The following is a 17,119-nucleotide window of genomic DNA, read 5'->3' on the forward strand; positions in this document are numbered from 1 at the left end:
TTCCTGCCGCTTCAGAGAAGGTGGGAGGGAGGGGGTGGTCCTTGATTGTCAAGGACGTGGGTGTTGTCATGTGTGGGACCCAGCGATTCTTGTTAACCAAGTGAGGTCCAGCTGGGGGATTTCAGTATCAAATTTGTGTGTGACCAGGTCCTCGGCCGTAGAAAAGCAAGGAAGGTGCAGGGAGGGTGAGAATGGTTTTCAATGACAGAGGTTAATATAATAATAACAATAATAATAATAATAATGTGCCTGCATGGTACTCAGTGCTTTATGAAGTAGCTCTCATTCAATCCTCATACCCATCAGGTAAGGAAGGTGCAATCACTGCCCTTTGAAGAAACTGAGGCTCACAGTAGCGAAGCAATCAAGCCAAGCTCACAAGGCTAACAGGTAGCCATGCTAGCATTCAAGCCAGCGTTTGTCCTATTCTGCGTCCCCTTCTCTGTAAACCCTCACTGGACTGCCTCCCTGGGAATGTGCAAGACACAAAGGGCCCGGCACCCAGGCCCTGAATCAACGATGGGCTTTGATGAGAAAACCACACAGGCTGGGGCTCAGCCCTTGCCCCAGACCCCTGACCCTGACCGGTCCTATCCGACTGATGCCTGCCCTCGGCCACACTCTGAACCTCTGTCTCCAGCACAACCTTAATCACGTTTATAGAATCTACAAGGAACTGTTGTTTCCTTGGGTTGTTTACAAATGGTCCTATGTGGGAGGTCAGTCCGGGAAGTGATGGGAGGTCAGGACCTTTTACTCTCTGAGTCACTTCTCCTTTCTCTCTGCCTATCTCTTGGTCGAGTGTTAGAGCCATATCTGGAGGATAAACATTGCCAGATCCAACCTGTCCCAAATATCCCGCCTCCCCCTTGCTCTGCCCCTGTGGTATCCTCCTTCCTTCTGGCCTGGCCTAAAAGTTCCTCCCTGGATAAGACAACAAAACTGACAGATCACTACTCAACTGGCCAACTGTATGTAACTCAAAGTAGGTAACCCACGAATGCCCTCCATCCACCAAAACACGGGGATCGATTTCTCCCCATCACTTAAAACATGGGAAGATTCGGCATGACTTGGTTTCTTCCACAGACATGAACCTCACTACTCCAAGTAGCCCCTTGAGTTTTGGGGAATTTTTTTTCCAGAAAATTAACCTTCATGTTGAAACCAAAATATCCCTCCTTATCATTTTCACCTAGTTCTCTTCCCACAAAGGTAAGTGTGCTACCTCTTATAATGACAACCTGCCAGGTATAAAAGCACTTCTACGTTAAAAAAAAAAAAAAAAAAAAAGGTGAAACCAAACTTCAAGGATGAAACAGTGACCGCAGCAGGTAATATCAGCACATCAATTTTACCTCCCACCAACAGGTGGCACTAGCAGCTGGCTACAGGATGTCCTGCTTAACCCAACCAACCAAGGGTTGGTAAAGGTCCTGTGAACCCAATCCGTTCTTAAGTAAAAGAGCTTTCTGCCCTTGAAAACAGCAAAGGTATGTTCTCTGATTATTTTTTTTCCCAGGGCAAATATTCTAAGCTCCTTCAAACGATCTTTACGATGATAATGTCCTGCATGGGTTAAACATGTAATATATTTAGCAGTGGCTGTGCACAAAGTCTATTGATACTATGCTGGATTAATGCAAACAAATAGCTCATTACCCTTACAGGCAGTCACAGGTGCTCATACACACCCTACTGATATACTCTCAAAACCCTTTCCAGACTTATTCTTATGCTTGTTTATGGTCAATCAAAGGCCTGAGGTCGGCAAGGAGAAGGGTTTTCTAAACTGCAAAGTGCTTTGGAAATATAAGGCAATAGCAGCTGCAGTATGACGGGACAATATTATGATCAGCTGCTGCCCAGTAACCAGGTCTCCATTACGCTCTTGTGCAAATGTCATTTTGAACTTAAGTGCAAGACTTTGCATTGGCCCCTGTTAGCCTTGACCTTATTGATGTGGGCCCTCAGGAGAGAAATTCCAGCTCCTTGTGGGTGGCTCTGGAAGACTTCCTGGTGGTGTTCTCCTGGCACACTGTCTATAAGCTCATGATCCAGAGGGAGCTTTGGGGTCAGGTTGTCTGGGTTTTCATCTTGGCCTCATCTCTGACCAGCCCTATAGGCCGAGGCACTTTTGTAGGCTTCAGTGGTTTCACTTGGAAGGCATGGATAATACCTGCTATCTCCTAGGGTGAGAGAATCAGTGAGATAGAATTACTCGGCGCAGTGCCTGGTGGATGGTGGGTGAGTGGTAAAGCTCAGCTCCTGGCCCCTCTTCTCCTTTCTCTTTTGTCCTCAGTCTGTGCTCTCCCTGTTCTCCTTGGACCTGAGCTCTCAGTTCTCTACCTGGCCAAGTGTTAGCTGCATCTGGTCAAACTCAAGTATGTACAGGGCGGTCAGAGAACCGGACCGTGAAGCCCTGTCCCAAGGGGGGATCTGAAGAGGGATTCACTACAGCTTCCGGAGGGTTTGACTTTCTCTTTCATTTCCACTGAGGAATAGTAAAACCGCCACCAGGAAGGCAAAAATCCTAATGGGGCCGGTAGAGCAAGGGGGTTGCCGGATGGACAGGGGAAGGGCATGCCACAGATTCATAACTGGGGGTGAGAACCAGGAGAGCAGGGTTTCCATTGCCAATGACTGGCCATGTGACTTTGGAAAGTCCTCTCCCTTCTCTGGACCTTGGTTTTCCTGTCTATACAATGGTCCAGTTTGGGGGTGATCATTAAGGGCCTTTCAAATCTGTGGTTCTATTGCATTGTAGTCATTCATAGTTTAACTTGAGAACCAGTGTCTTCCAAAAGCTCATCCTTCCTTGCAGATATTGACTCTGGGGACATTAGGAGAAGGAGGACAGCATGTGCAATTTTGACTGGAAGGCAGGAATCCTTCCTCAAAGGCACCTGGAAAAAACCAGGGAGAGCTCTGCAGAGGGGATTTCACTTGGCAGCAGCATTAATGGGACTCTCAGGACCGAACCTTCAAACATTCTGTTGGCTACATGGTGACCCGAGTCTGCCTGAATCCTCAATGGCCACCACCCATACTCTCCACTCATGTTGGGTTTCACATCATCACCCCCACCCCATCTGCCCTGCCTGCATGACTTTGTCCTGCTGTGTGTCACAGCTCCCAAAGGTGGGATCTGAATTGGCTTCCTGGTCCCCTGAACTTGGGGCCACACACAATTACACACTGAATACATATTCCTCATGGTTGGTTTCCAGAAATTAGGAAGTACATTTCTTGTTTCATGTATTTATCCATTCTTTTATCCTCCCATCCATTCCTGGACCCGCCCACCCATCCTTCTACTCATTCTTCTATTCATTTTCCCGGTCATTCCATGTTCAAAGACCATGGGGATCACATCCCTAGAGCTCAGACACAGAGGATGGAAGTGGAATCGTTTCCTTTTTTTTTTTTTTTTAAGATTTATTTATTTATTTATGATAGAGATAGACACAGAGAGAGAGAGAGAGGCAGAGACACAGGAGGAGGGAGAAGCAGGCTCCATGCTGGGAGCCCGATGTGGGAATCGATCCAGGGACTCCAGGATCATGCCCTGGGCCAAAGGCAAGCGCTAAACCGCTGAGCCACCCAGGGATCCCCTCCTTTTTTTTTTTTTTTTTTTAAAGATTTTATTTATTAGAGGGAGAGAGGGAGAGAGAGAATGCACAAGCAGCGGGGAGGGACAGAGGGAGAGGGAGAAGCAGACTCCGTGCTGAGCAGGGAGACTGATGTGGGGCTTGATCCCAGGGTTCTGGGATCACAACCTGAGCTGAAAGCTGAGGCTCAACTGACTGAGCCACTCAGGTCCCCCTGGAGTTGTTTCCTTTAGGATCTTTCCTCCAATCAATATTGAGTGCGGATCACCTCCCCCGCCCCCCCATGTCTAGCTCAGCAGTGATCATGGAGGTGCCTAATCACTATCATATTGAAGTCCTATGGAAAAAGCAGTGGCCTTTGGATCCGGAAGTCCAGATTTCAGGCCCACCACATCTATTAAGTCCTATTTACCCACCCTGTCAAATTTTGGCTTGAACATCCTTTATTCTGATTTTCGTGGCCCACACTATCGTGAAAGGTGCCCCCAAAGAGCTTCCAACCAAGACCTGCAAGCCTGATAAGTTCCATGCACTAAGAGTTATAAATAGAAAACCCAGATGAAAGTGGTCACAAGGCAGATTTGTGCCCTGTGCCAAAAAGGCAGCACAGGCTGTGCCAGGAGTCAGCAGGAGGGAGACCTGTGGGCGTTGTGGTTGAGACCGACCCAGAGCTGGAATGTGACCTGTGGCTTCCTTCTGCCCCTCAGTCTTGGGGTGCAAGCCAACGGCCAGCTCCCCAGAGTACTCAAACCACACTGAGCCCCCATGTAAGTCTCCCTGTGTCCTACCGTCCCCAAGGGGGAGAAAGCTTAAAAGGTTAAAAAGTTGATGCCTCCTAAGGGACTATGTCAAAGGGAAATAATCCCCCCTTGACATGCTGGTCGGGAAGGGAAGCAAACTAAGGAGACACTGACAAAGCACTGGGCACTGGGCTTCTACACGTTTTCTTGTTTAATCAACACCACAGGGCAGGTCTTTCTATGTCCACTTTGCTGACAGGAAACAGAGGCTCAGAGAAGTTAAGGAACTTGCCCAAAATCTCACAGCAAGCGAGCGCAGGAGCTGAGTCTTGAACTCAGAGCTTCTACCTTGAAAGTGCCCATGGCTGCCAAGCCTCCCAGGAGGTAAGCAATATTCCTGGGGACACCCTGAGGGTCAGTGGCCCTGCTGGGCCAGGGCTGTGCTCACTCTTCTTTCTACTTGTTGACACTGTGAGCCCAAGAGGTATAACAAACCTTCAGAGGATGGCAGGGGTCCTCACCATGGCCCTGTTTACATCTGATAATCCTGAGTCGCAGGGGCCGCCCTGGTCATTGCAGGATGGTTAGCAGCATCCCTGGCCTCTGCCCACTAGCTGCCGACAGCACCCCCAGCTGTGATAACCAAAAATATCTCTAGGCTTTCCAAGTGTCTTCTGGGAGGCAGATCGCCCCAGGTTGAGAACGGCGAGCAGTTACAGGCCTGTCTCTTGACCGTTCCCTATCCTTTCTACCCCAGAGAGTCTAGACAACAAAGAAAATGTCCGGTTTGTACTTACACCTGTGGACAGATGACCAGTAGTGCCGATGACGGTGACCACAAACACAACAGCTGTCAGTCCTTCCGCTGCTTCCTGCGTCCCACTACCATGCTGAGTACTTCGTGTGTATTTTCTCACATATGTTACCTCTATTGTTCCCGAGGAGGGAAATGAGGCTCAGAGAGGTTAGGTAACTGGTGCTAAGATATAGCAGAGCTAGCAGGCCTTTGTTTCCTGGGCTGCTGTCACAAATGACCTCCAACGAAGTGACTTAAAACAACACACATTAATTTTCTTATAGCTCTAGAGGTCAGAGGTCTAAAATCCGGCTCACTGGGCTAAAATCAAGGTCTGTGTTCCTTTCGGAGCCTCTAGAAGAGAATCTGTTTCCTTGTTGTTTCTAGCTGGGGGCAGGTCACTGACATTCCCTGGCCCATGGCCCCATCTTCCACCTTGACCTTCAAGCTCACAGTGGAGCATCTTCTATCTCTCCGTCTCTGGCCTCTGCCTCCATCGTGAAGCCTCTTACTGGCTCTCCCGCCTCCCTCTTCTAAGGACCTTTGTGATTACACTGGCTGCACCTGGGTAATCCAGGCTACTCTCCCCATCTCATAACCTTTAACTTAATACACCTGCCAATGCCTCTTTGCCACATAAGGGAACATGGTCCGAGGTTTTGGGGATTAGGACGTGGTGACCACTGGGGGCCAACACTCAGCCTGAGACATAGGATTTAGACTCTCATCTCTCTGACCTCAAGATTTGTACTCAATCCACTCATGCTTCTTCCACTGTGCCTCAGGAGACATTTTCTGCCACCGTGGGGGATGCAGGGAGGGATCACATATCCAGGGAGTGGTGGGCACCAGCACACATAGGGAGGGAGCATTGGGAGAAGTGCTGTGGAGAGGAGCAGAGAGAGTCCTTGGAGCAGCTGGCTGGGGCAAAGGCTCAACCACTGAGCCCCCAGGCACCTTGAAAGTCTTCAGTCTTGGGCAGCCTGAGTGGCTCAGCGATTTAGCGCCACCTTCAGCCCAGGGTGTGATCCTAGAGACCTTGGATCGAGTCCCGCGTCAAGCTCCCTTGCATGGAGCCGGCTTCTCCCTCTGCCTGTGTCTCTGCCCCCCTCTCTCTCCCTGTGTCTCTCATGAATAAATAAATAAAATCTTAAAAAACAAAAAGAAAGTCTTCAGTCTTAAACATGCCTTGCTCTGGTGTGCAAGGTGCCATCAGCTGTCTGGTCTCACCTGAGCCCCCAGTCCCTTCAGAGAATAGAGAAACCACATTGAGTGGGTTAGCCAGGCTCCCTCTCCTCAGACAGGTAGAGCCTTTGACTTCTCCCAGCAGCTCATAGGCTCTTCAGTGACCTAGGGATGGTTTCTCCAGGCTCCTGGGTGTGACAAATCTCCTGGCCCATAAGCAAATGACAGGTAAAAGAACAGATTCAGCTTCCTGGGAGAAACCAAGTTTGGGAACTATTTTTTTAAATTAATTAATTAGAGAAGGAGAGGGAGAGGCAGAGGGAGGGAGGGGGAGAGAGAGAGAGAGATTGACTGTGGGTGTAAGCAGGGCGAGGGGCAGAGGGAGAGGGAGAGAATCTCAAGTAAGACTCCATACCCAGCTGACGCAAGGCTCGATCTCATGACCCTGAGATCATGACCTCAGCTGAAATCAAGAGTTGGATGCTCAACTGATTGAGCTACCCAGGTGCCCCCAGAACTGTTTTTATTTTTTAAAAATTGCAGCGGGGGGTGGGGCACCTGAGTGGTTCTATCCAGTAGAGCCTGTGACTCTTGATCTTGGGGTTGTTAGTTCAAGCCCCACGTTGAGTGTAGAGATTACTTTAAAAAATAAAGTCTTTAAAAACAAAACTGTGGAGGGGCTTTGGGTTACATAGAGCAGACAACAAGCATTCATCTCTGTGTCCTCCTCAAACCCCCTGTGATGACAGTAAAGGAATGAAGATGTATAAGTCCACACGGCCGAAGGGAAAGCAGAGAAGAAACCACATTGGAGAGAGGCCAATTGAGCCTTGAAAGCTGGACACGCCTATGGCTGTGTGTGACTTTGCAGCCTGGAAAAGGCTGAGATTGGGGTGGCGGGGGGCAGGGGGGACAATAAAAATAGATTGTGCTGAAGAAGCTCAGGAAAGCTCACGAATGGGTGGCAACAGATGCCATCAAAAGTTGAGTGTCATGTGGAACTAAAAAAGGGAAGATGAAAGTTCGTAAGAGGAGCACCTCAGCTCCAGCCCCACCAGACCCCCCACCCCACCCTCACCATAGGCCTCCCGTGTCCTGAACAATTCAGGAAGTTCACCTCTACAGAGTGATTCAGGAGGTAGATCTGCACTGCCCAACGTGAGAGCCACATGTGGCCACCTAAATTTAAATGAAAACTAAAGTTAAATACAAATTACAGTTCAGGGGGCACCTGGGTGGCTCAGTGGTTGAGCATCTGCCTTTGGCTCAAGGCATGATCCTGGGGTCCTAGGATCGAGTCCGGCATCAGGTTCCCTGCAGGAAGCCTGCTTCTCCCTCTGCCTGTGTCTCTGCCTCTCTGTGTGTCTCTCATGAATAAATAAATAAAATCTTTTTAAAAAATTACAGTTCAAAAAAAAAAAAATTACAGTTCAGGGCTCTAGTCCTCCCAGCCATATTTCAAGTGCTGACTATTTACGGTGACTCGTGGTTCCATGTTGGTCAGCACAGGGCTAGAATGTGTCCACCACTGCATAAAGCTATATGGGGCAGCATGGCTCTAGACCCCGGCCATCCAAAATGTGGCCCTTGTATCAAAAGCATCAGCAGCTCTGAGGACTTTTTTAGGAATGCAGAGTCTCGGGCCTCATCAGGAACACTAGACAAGCATCTGGACATGAATCTGCCTTGGACAAGATCCCTAGGTGATTCAGTGCACATCTGACTTTGGGACTCAGAGTTCTGAGAGAAACCTAATGCTGGTGGCGGTTAATTCCTGGCTGCGAATGGGGCTGAGGGAAAGTCTAAATCATGCGGTGTGGGGCTCACAACCCCTTGGGCCAGAACTTGTAAAGCCCGGCTCAACCTCCAAGCAGAAAATTAGAGAGGGGCTGGAGAGACTGATCAGCCAAAGGGAACAGACTACAGATACTGATAGAAGTTACGGGCTCCTCCATGAAACAACCAGGTTCCTGCCAATGAGCCGATGAAGTCACTAATTGATAAGCCCACACCCACACCCACACCCAGAGCTTCTTAGGACATTTTTTTTTTTTAATGAGCTTTTTAGGGCACCTGGGTGGCTCAATTGGTTAAGCATCTGCTTTCAGCTCAGGTCATGATCTCGGGGTCCTGGGATCAAGCCTTGAGTCCAGGTCCCTGCTCAGTGGGGAGTCTGCTTCTCTTTCTCTCTCTGCCCCTTCCCTCCCCACCCCCACGTGTGTTCTCTCTCTCAAATAAATAAAATCTTTAAAAAAAATAAATGAGCTTCTTAGTGCCTTACTTTTAAACAGAAGCAGACAGCCAAGGATCAGCAGATCTTTGGGGGTAAAAGCCCCCATGGACAGATAGCAAACAAACCAAATGAACGGCTGGAGGCCTTTAAAACAAATGGACAATACAAAGGGCAGAAGAAAATGTTCTTGTTCTCAGAGAGATAAAATACTGCATCTATAAAACAAGAACAGGGTGCTATAAGAAAAGAATATTCTGAGAACAAGCAAGGGTGTCCAGAAATTAAAAAAATATATGACAAACGAAATAAAAACTTCATTAGAAGAGTTGGAAGATGAGACAGTTTCTCATAAAGTGGAACAAAAAAGATAGACCAGATTGCTCCAGGAGATCCGACATCTTATTAATAAGAATTCCACAAACGATTAAAGATTTTTTTTAAATTTATTTGACACAGAGAGAGAGAGAGCACAAACAGGGGGAGCAGCAGACAGAGAGGGGGAAGCAGACTCCCCGAGGACATGGGGCTTGATCCCAGGACCCTGAGATCATGACCTCAGCCGTAGTCAGATGCTTAACCAATTGACCCACCCAGGTGCCCCCCACAAATGATTAAAAAGAGAAAATCAAGGGAAGAAAATTATCAAAGAATTCCCAAAAATTTCCTGGAAATGAAGGCCATGAGTCTTCAGAATGAGAGGACCCTCTGAGTCCCCAATGAGTGAAGAAGACCCACAATAGGGCTCATCACTATGGCTTTTCAGAACATAGGGCATAAAGAGAATATCTCATCCATGTCTGTAGATTTTTTTTTAAATAAGATCAAAAACAAATAAAAGGACCCACAATCAGATGAAATCAGAATTTGACAGCAGCAGCACTAGGACCTCTGAGACAACTCTCCAAAGTTCTGAGGGAAAATAATTTCCAGCCTAGAAGTGTACAGCAAGCCAAACTAAATACTGAGTGGAGAGGTAGAAGAACCACGTTTCCAGGCATGCGAAGCTTCAGGAAAAATCCACCCCACCCCAGGCACCCTTCCCCGGGAAGCTCGAGTGGAGGGATAAAGTAGGACAGGAGACCCAGGGATCTGGGGAGCCCAGAGTGGCACCCTACAACAGCTGGGGGGATCACTCACAGTCTCGCTCGGGGGAGGACAGAGGTGCAGGGACATTCCACCAACCAGAAAAGGGGAAGCTGGCAGATTTTCTGATGTGTTGGTCCACACTGAAAGGAGATCTCTTTTCTGGAAGAGTTTGGGGAATGAATTTATGATAGAAAAGTAAGCTTCCCCAAAGGGCTTAAGGGACCACATGCCTCCCTTCTACACCCCCTCTTCAATGTCTCATTCATCCCTCCTCACCCCTGGTGGCAGTCCTGGGAGGCAACTCCTTATGGTCAAGGGACTCCATGGAAACCAGTCTGAAAACTACCGAGTCCATGGCTGTCTCCTTACAAATGGGGAAACTGAGGGCCATCGAGGCATCCGGGCGCATGGAGACAGTAAGGTTCATTTGGAACATGTTTGAGAACTCCTTGTTGATACATGTGAAACAAGATCAATGACAACAATAGTAAGAACCAAACCAAACCTAGAAGGAACGGGCTGGTGGGCAATCGGGGAGACCCCACCCGGCCCTCACTGCCCTCAGCTCTGCTTTCAGCCCCCTGCTGCTGCACAGACCCCGGTTTCTGAGCTGTTTCTAACTGCCACCTCCTAGAGCACGAACACATAGATGTAATTGAGTTTTGTATCCCATGGAACAGGCAACTGCAAACTTCTGGGGGAAAAAATGGGGATTTGGGATGCCTGGGTGGCTCAGCGGTTGAGCATCTGCCTTTGGCTCAGATCATGATCCCAGGGTCCTTGCATCGGGCTCCTCACGGGGAGCCTGCTTCTCTCTCTGCCTGTGTCTCTGCCTCTCTGTCTGTATCGCTCATGAATAAATAAATAAAATCTTAAAAAAAAAAAAAAAGGGTGGTGGTGGTGGGAGTACAGGGCAAAAACCAAACCCAAACAGGCACCAGAGATTTCCTGGCACCAGGTGCCCTGTCCCCCAGGGCTCCTGTGTGGCTCCTTATAGCTGTCTTTAAGAACCCAGGCCGGTGTCCTCTTACAAACTCCAATAATCTGGATTTGTCCCTAATACCAACTTCTCAATGGTCTTGCTTTTGATTCTCTGCCTCTCCCTCCTCCTTTTCCACGCACTTGGCTGACCTCCCAGTGTTGGTAATTAATGAGTTTAGGATGCAGACGCTGTCTGGAATATCTGCAGTGGCGCATGGAATTCTAGGAAAGCTAGACTTACCCTATAATTTTAACATGCGACCTCCTGGCCTGGTGTGTGGAGCTCGCCCTCTTGCCCATACACGGGAGTCGCCACCGCCACTCTGCCTGGGAGACCCGCTAGGGGGGTAAGATCTCCCGGGGCGGAAGTCAGGAGTACCTCTGTCACTCACTTGCTGTGTGACCTTGGGCAAGTCGTTTGTTCGATCTGGACTTTGGTTTGTTCTTCTGCAAAATGCACAGCTGGGACCCAGTGACCTCCCTCTCACGCGCCTTCGGCCCTGCGGCTCGCCCAGCGTCCCTCGCCCTCCCCAATTCTCACTGGCCTCCCACACCCTCCATTCCAGAGGGAACACCCCTGCCCTTTCCTGCCCGAGCCCGGGGTTGGCAGGCACTGGCCTGCAGACAGGACAGGAGGTGGGGGAACCAGCCCAGCCCTTGGAGCCGCCCTTGGTGAGGCTGGCCCATGGCCAGTCACAACAGGCCGTGAGCTACAGAGGGGTGTTTGTCTGGGGGACCCGGGGTTGCCTTTAAACCTTCACTCTGGCCTCTGGCCCGTTGCCTCTCTCTGCTCCCCACCCTCTGAGATGGCAGGGCCAGTCCCCAGCTTTGTTAGGAGGTGGGCCTGAGCGTCCCCTGGCGGGGGGCGGTGCTGGGGAAGTGGACAGAAGAAAGGAGGTGGGTAGAAGGTGAGGGGAGCCACACGGTGGCTGAGGTGAGGGTGGAGGGTGCAGGCAGTAGGGCCGCGGGGAGCGTTTGGGAGGAGAGGGCTAGGCCCTGACTCCCTCACCGGCTAGGCCCCTCACGGGCTAGGCAAGTGATTGAGAGCAAGGTACTTCCTCCTCCGCTCTGGGCCTCAGTTCCTTGAGCTTTAAAATGGGATTGTCCCCCCCACACTCAGCGCTGTGAGGACCAAATTAGATAAAATGAAGAATTTGCAAACAGTGTGTTGTGATGAAGGAAATCGTTTGGACTCAGATGGACCCCAGCTCAAATCCCACCTCGGTCACCTCCACACTCACTGTCGTGAGCAACTTATTTACCCTCCATGAGTCTCATTTTCCCCATCTGAGGAAGCAAAGGTATGTGTGCAGCTGGACCAGGCTTGAACAAGAATTGACAGAAAGGGCCCTGCCCAACAAAACCATCTGACCGAATGAAGAATTGGTCAGGGCCGCGTTGTGGCTTTTGTGCCCCCTACCCCCACGGTAATAAATTTTCATGGGCTTTAAATATTTATTTTTTCCTGATGTGAAAAAAATTGTGAGAAAAACATGTAAAGGGATCCCTGGGTGGCTCAGCGGTTTAGCGCCTGCCTTTGGCCCAGGGCGTGATCCTGGGGTCCCAGGATCGAGTCCCGCATCGGGCTCCCTGCATGGAGCCTGCTTCTCCCTCTGCCTGTGTCTCTGCCTCTCTTATGAATAAATAATAAAATCTTTTAAAAATATAAAGAAATATGATGTGATGTGAGAAAAAGATGGAAACATTTTCTACCTCTCTGGAAGCTGGCTTTCTTCCCCTCTGATTTTCAAAGAAGTTAAATATTTTGGAGGGCCCTTAAAAGTTTTGTGAGCTCCGTGTCTGCTGTGCCCAGTGGGTAAGCCAGCCCTGGAACTGCCTCGCGGTTCTCTCAGGGCTGACCTGTCCCAGGTGCCACCGCGAAGGCCTGAGGGTGCCCAGGGTCGTCTCTGCAGCATCGCTCATGGAACCCAGAATCCAGGAATGCAGACCCTCACTCCCACAGAGCTGAGCCACAGGCCCCTGTCTTTGCCAGACTCTAGCTTCAAGGCTGGGTGAGGCCTATCCCGAGGCTGACAGCCTGAGAGGACCACAGGCGGGCAGGCTGGGAGCATCCGGGGCCCCGGGTGTGTGAGCTGGGCCTGGTTCCCAAGGAGCTGCGGTGGGGGACAATGGACACTTAGCAGGCAGTCATGACTGCTCAGGCTGGGCTCCTCCTCTGGGCCTAGCACTGTGCTTGGCCTTCGTGGTCACAATCTCATCTAATCCTCATTGCACTCTTTCTGCTTTACACCCAAGGAACCGGAGGCTCAGAGAGGCCCAGTAACCCACCCAAAGTCACAGAGCTACCAAAGCAGGAGTGGGACCTGGTTTTCTGCTTCCCAAACCAGAGGCCTCCCAGTACCCAACACTTCGGCCTCTGAGTTAGAGGAAACGTGGAAGACGCTTTTATGGTGTGCAGAATGTGCAAGGCAGTGTGAGTCTGGGGTCCAAGGAAATACAAAAATGAGCAGGAGTGGTATAAGGGGTGTAAGGCATACTCCTGGGGGTGCTGAGCCACAGGGAGCAGGGGGCGAGCACCTGAGCATGTGCCTCCATGGGCCAGTGCATCCCCAGGTGGTCCCGAGGGAGCTAAGCCAGGTGGGGCTGTTGCTAAACACACTAAGAGATGCTTCATTTCCTCGCGCAGCTGCCCAGAGCCACGTCTGTTTACCCACGAATGACAGCAGATGCCGCACTCTGCTAAAGCCTATGTTCAGGGACCATGACAGCCTCAGAAAAAGGGGCTCAGAGTCACAGAAGGAGGGTGGTTATTGGCAGGGTGGGGGCCTTGGGCTCTGGAGGGCACCAAGGGAGTGTCTCCAGGGTGGGGGGCGCCCTGTCTCCACCCCAGTCACCCCACGGCCAAGTGGAGTGAGATACATCCCGAGTGTGCCTCTCCGCCTTGCCTCTCCACTCTCAGGAGCCATTAGCTGAACAGCCACCGACAGAGCTTCATGGCCACAGCCCACTGGCCAGACCCTCAGCGGCCTCTCATCGGCTGAGCTGAATGAAGTCCAAACGGCTCAGCAGGTTTTCTATTGCCTGGCAGCGCGGAGACACGTACTTTCCAACACGGTAGCCGGGGCTCACGCGGGCCTCCCGAGGCCTGGAAACGCAGCTGGGGTGAAGCGGGACGTGATGCACCCGTGAAATACCCACGGGATCTCAAAGACTGAGTCCAAAGTAGAAGAATTAGAAATACTCCAGTATTAGATATTGTATTAAATACTCCAGTACTAAAAAAAATTTTAAAAATAAAAATAAATAAATAAATACTCCAGTACTTAGTAGTAGTAGAAATCTCGTTAGGAATTTCTTAACATTGATTACCTGTTTGAGAATGTTTGGGATATATTGGGTCAAATAAAATATATTCTCAAGTGTATTTAGCCTCCTTTTTACTTTTTTAAAAAATTTTTTTTGAGAGAGAGAGAGAATCTTAAGCAGGCTCCATACCCAGTGTGGAGCCCGAAGAGGGGTTTGATCCCACAACTCTGAGATCATGATCTGAGCCAAAACCAAGAGTCAGATGCTTAACTGACCGAACCACCCAGGTGCCTCTCTTTTTACTTCTTAAACGTGGCTTCTAGAACATTTCAAACTACATGAGTGGCGCACGTAACGTTACACTGGATAACACTGATTTACACTCTGTCCTGCTCCCTTTGCTGCCTCTCCTGCCACCAGTACCTCATTTGTGTGTTCGTGCATTCACTTATCCGGTAAATATTCCCTCATCCCACTCTGTGTGCTGGAGACGGTGCTAAACAGTGGAGACAAAAAGGAAACCACATCGGTCCGGCATCGGAGGCCATATGGAGAGCCTACGCACTACACGTCAGAAACGCCAAGCACCTTGTGCTGCGCACACACATCCCGTAATGTTACTTGCCTCTGCTTCTATTTGTGCTTCTCTCTCGGATGACTTCCTGACCCTGTCTGCCTGGTGAACTCCTACTTATACTTCAAAACCAAGCATTCAAATACATCAGAAATTTATGTCGAATGTTTTCCCATTTGACCCCAGAAATTGCTCCTTCATGAAGCTTGTCACTTCTGCCCTTACACCCTACTGGAGTGGTAAATTACCATGTGATTATGCAATTTTAGTCTTTTTAAAAAAAGATTTTATTTATTTATTTGAGAAAGAGCACAAGCAGGGGGAGCACCAGACAGAGGGAGAGGGAGAAGCAGACTCTGCGCTGAGCAAGGAGCCTGATGCAGGCTCAATCCCAGGACCCCAGGATTATGACCCGAGCTAAAGGCAGATGCTTAAACAGACTGAGCCACCCAGGGGGCCCCAGTGCAATTTTATTCTTGTGTCAGTTTAAATGTTACCATTCTGTCTAAGGTTTTCCCTACACCCCGCCCCAGGAATGATCTCATTTACCCTCTTTCATGCTCTTCACCAGCTCAAGCTGTCTTGTTTGTGACCCCGCCATCCCCCCCGACTGTGAGAACAGGGCACTTGTCTTTTCATTCAATGCTGACATCTCAGTGCCTGGCTGGCACCATTCTTGGCACCTGGGAGGCACTTAGAGATGAAATGATGGCACGTGGGCAGTAGTGCAGGGTGCTACACAGAGGCTCTGGCACTAGATGACCAGGGTTCAAATCCTGTGCTTAATTCACTATTACAATCATTGTTAAATGACTCAATGAGCTACTGTCCCATCATCGTGATTACGTGGCAGCTCTCCCCAGCTAGGCTGTCTGCTTCATGAGGGCCCAGGCAGTCTCTTGGTCACAAAAGCTGGGGGTCCCCATTTCAGGGAATGATACCAGCACCCCTGGAGCTTCTGAAGCCAGAAACTTAAAGTGGTCGCTTGCCATTAGTCCACCCGCTTATTGCCCAGGCCTTTCAGATTTATCTTCATTTCTTACAAATGTTCCTTCTTGTCTCCCTCCTCATCCCCATCCCTGCTCAGGCGCAGGGTTCTATTCTCTCCCCTGCAATGCTGCCATAACCTCCCAAAGGGCCCAGCCTGCCTCTGGCCTGGGCCTCTGCAATCCTTCAGGATGCAGCCACAGTAATGTCTAAAAACTTCAAGTCTACTCCAAACTAGAACTTACAGTGGTCAACAAATCTTCTGTGCAGTATGCAGATCCTGTAGACCCCTCCAGTCTCCTCTCTGCCTGAGCTCATCCCTGTAAATCCCTCCCAGCCCTGCCACAGGGCCTTTGCACGTACTGAGCACACTTTCCTCACCTACTGACACATTTGATTCTTTACCCCAATAATCACTTAAAACCCCTGTGCTGTGTGCTCTCACAGCTCTGTGTCCCTCCTTCCCCACTGGCCAGTTAGCATCTTCTCTTCAATGGATGGTCATGTCCCATACTGGACTCATCCACCCAAAGTAGAAAGCATATTAGCATTTAAATTTCTTAAATATAGAAACTGAGCCCCAAGAGGGTTAAATAAGTTGGCCAACGTCACCAATTGAGATGCAATGTGAACCCAGGCAATCTAACTCATATTTTGAGGGTTCCATGTTAAGAATAAGCATTTATTTTTTTCTAAGATTTTATTTATTCATGAGAGACAGAGACAGAGACAGAGAGAGAGAGAGAGAGAGAGAGAGAGAGGCAGATGCACAGGCAGAGGGAGAAGCAGGCTCCATGCAGGGAGCCCGATGTGGGACCTGATCCCGGGTCTCCAGGATCATGCCCTGAGCCGAAGGCAGGCGTCCAACCGCTAAGCCACCCAGGCATCCCAAGAATAAGCATTTAATGAGCACTTCCTACAATTTTTCTAAGAACTTTGTTTCTATTTGTATTGCTTTTATTTTTATAACTCCCATAAGAACCCTATTGAGGTGGACATTACTATCTCTATCTTACAGATGAAGAAACTGAGGTCCAGAGAGGTTAAGTAACTTGCCTGAGATCATGCAAAAGTGGTGGAACTGGGTGGAACCCAGGCAAAACACCCCGCATTTCATGCTGTTAGCCAGCACACTTCACTGCTTTTGCTCAATGAATATTTTTATTGTTGTTATTGTATTTTACTGGGATTTTGTAAGGTGAAGAAGGGAGGAGTGATATTCTTGCTGGGCAGAATGGCAGGAGTAGAGACAAGGGGGCAGGAGTGGGATGAGCACAGTCAGGAAGGGAAGTGTACATCTTGGTGAGAGGATGGGACAGTGAGGGTCCCGGCTCAGTGGAGCTGAGTGTGTAGGGAAGGCCAGAGTGGAGATCAGATGTGAGGGATATACTGGGAATAAGCTGTGGAGAAACTTCCTCCGTAAGGAGAAGCTGGCACCCCTGCTCTCTTAAGAATCCCTGTTACAGACCCAAGTGAGAGGTCTGAAAACCAGAAGCATCAAAGCCAGACTGACCTGGCTCTGCTGGGTGTCCAGCTTTGCAAAGTTACTTAACCTCTCTGTATCTCCATTCCTTTCTGTAAAATAGAGGTAATAAATGGGACCTCCTTCATAGGGTTGATGTTTGGGTAAAGAGCCTAAATTGACTGATGAATGGATAA

The 17,119-nt window shown here is 49.6% G+C and overlaps 1 protein-coding gene and 1 long non-coding RNA gene across 3 annotated transcripts in view; one reads left to right on the forward strand and one right to left on the reverse strand.

Annotated features, from left to right (window-relative positions):
• Positions 1-17,119, reverse strand: part of LOC112660291 (non-compact myelin associated protein) — a 41,375-nt gene that overhangs the window by 12,527 nt on the left and 11,729 nt on the right. The gene's annotated exons all lie outside the window — the stretch shown is intronic.
• On the forward strand, positions 1,373-14,017 carry LOC112660476 (uncharacterized). The gene is made up of 3 exons (XR_003136968.3): positions 1,373-1,493; positions 12,889-13,066; positions 13,553-14,017. It is a non-coding gene; the product is annotated as an uncharacterized LOC112660476 (long non-coding RNA).

The sequence above is a fragment of the Canis lupus genome, chromosome 2, assembly GCF_003254725.2.
Source record: "Canis lupus dingo isolate Sandy chromosome 2, ASM325472v2, whole genome shotgun sequence".
In the NCBI taxonomy this organism is placed as follows: domain Eukaryota; kingdom Metazoa; phylum Chordata; class Mammalia; order Carnivora; family Canidae; genus Canis; species Canis lupus.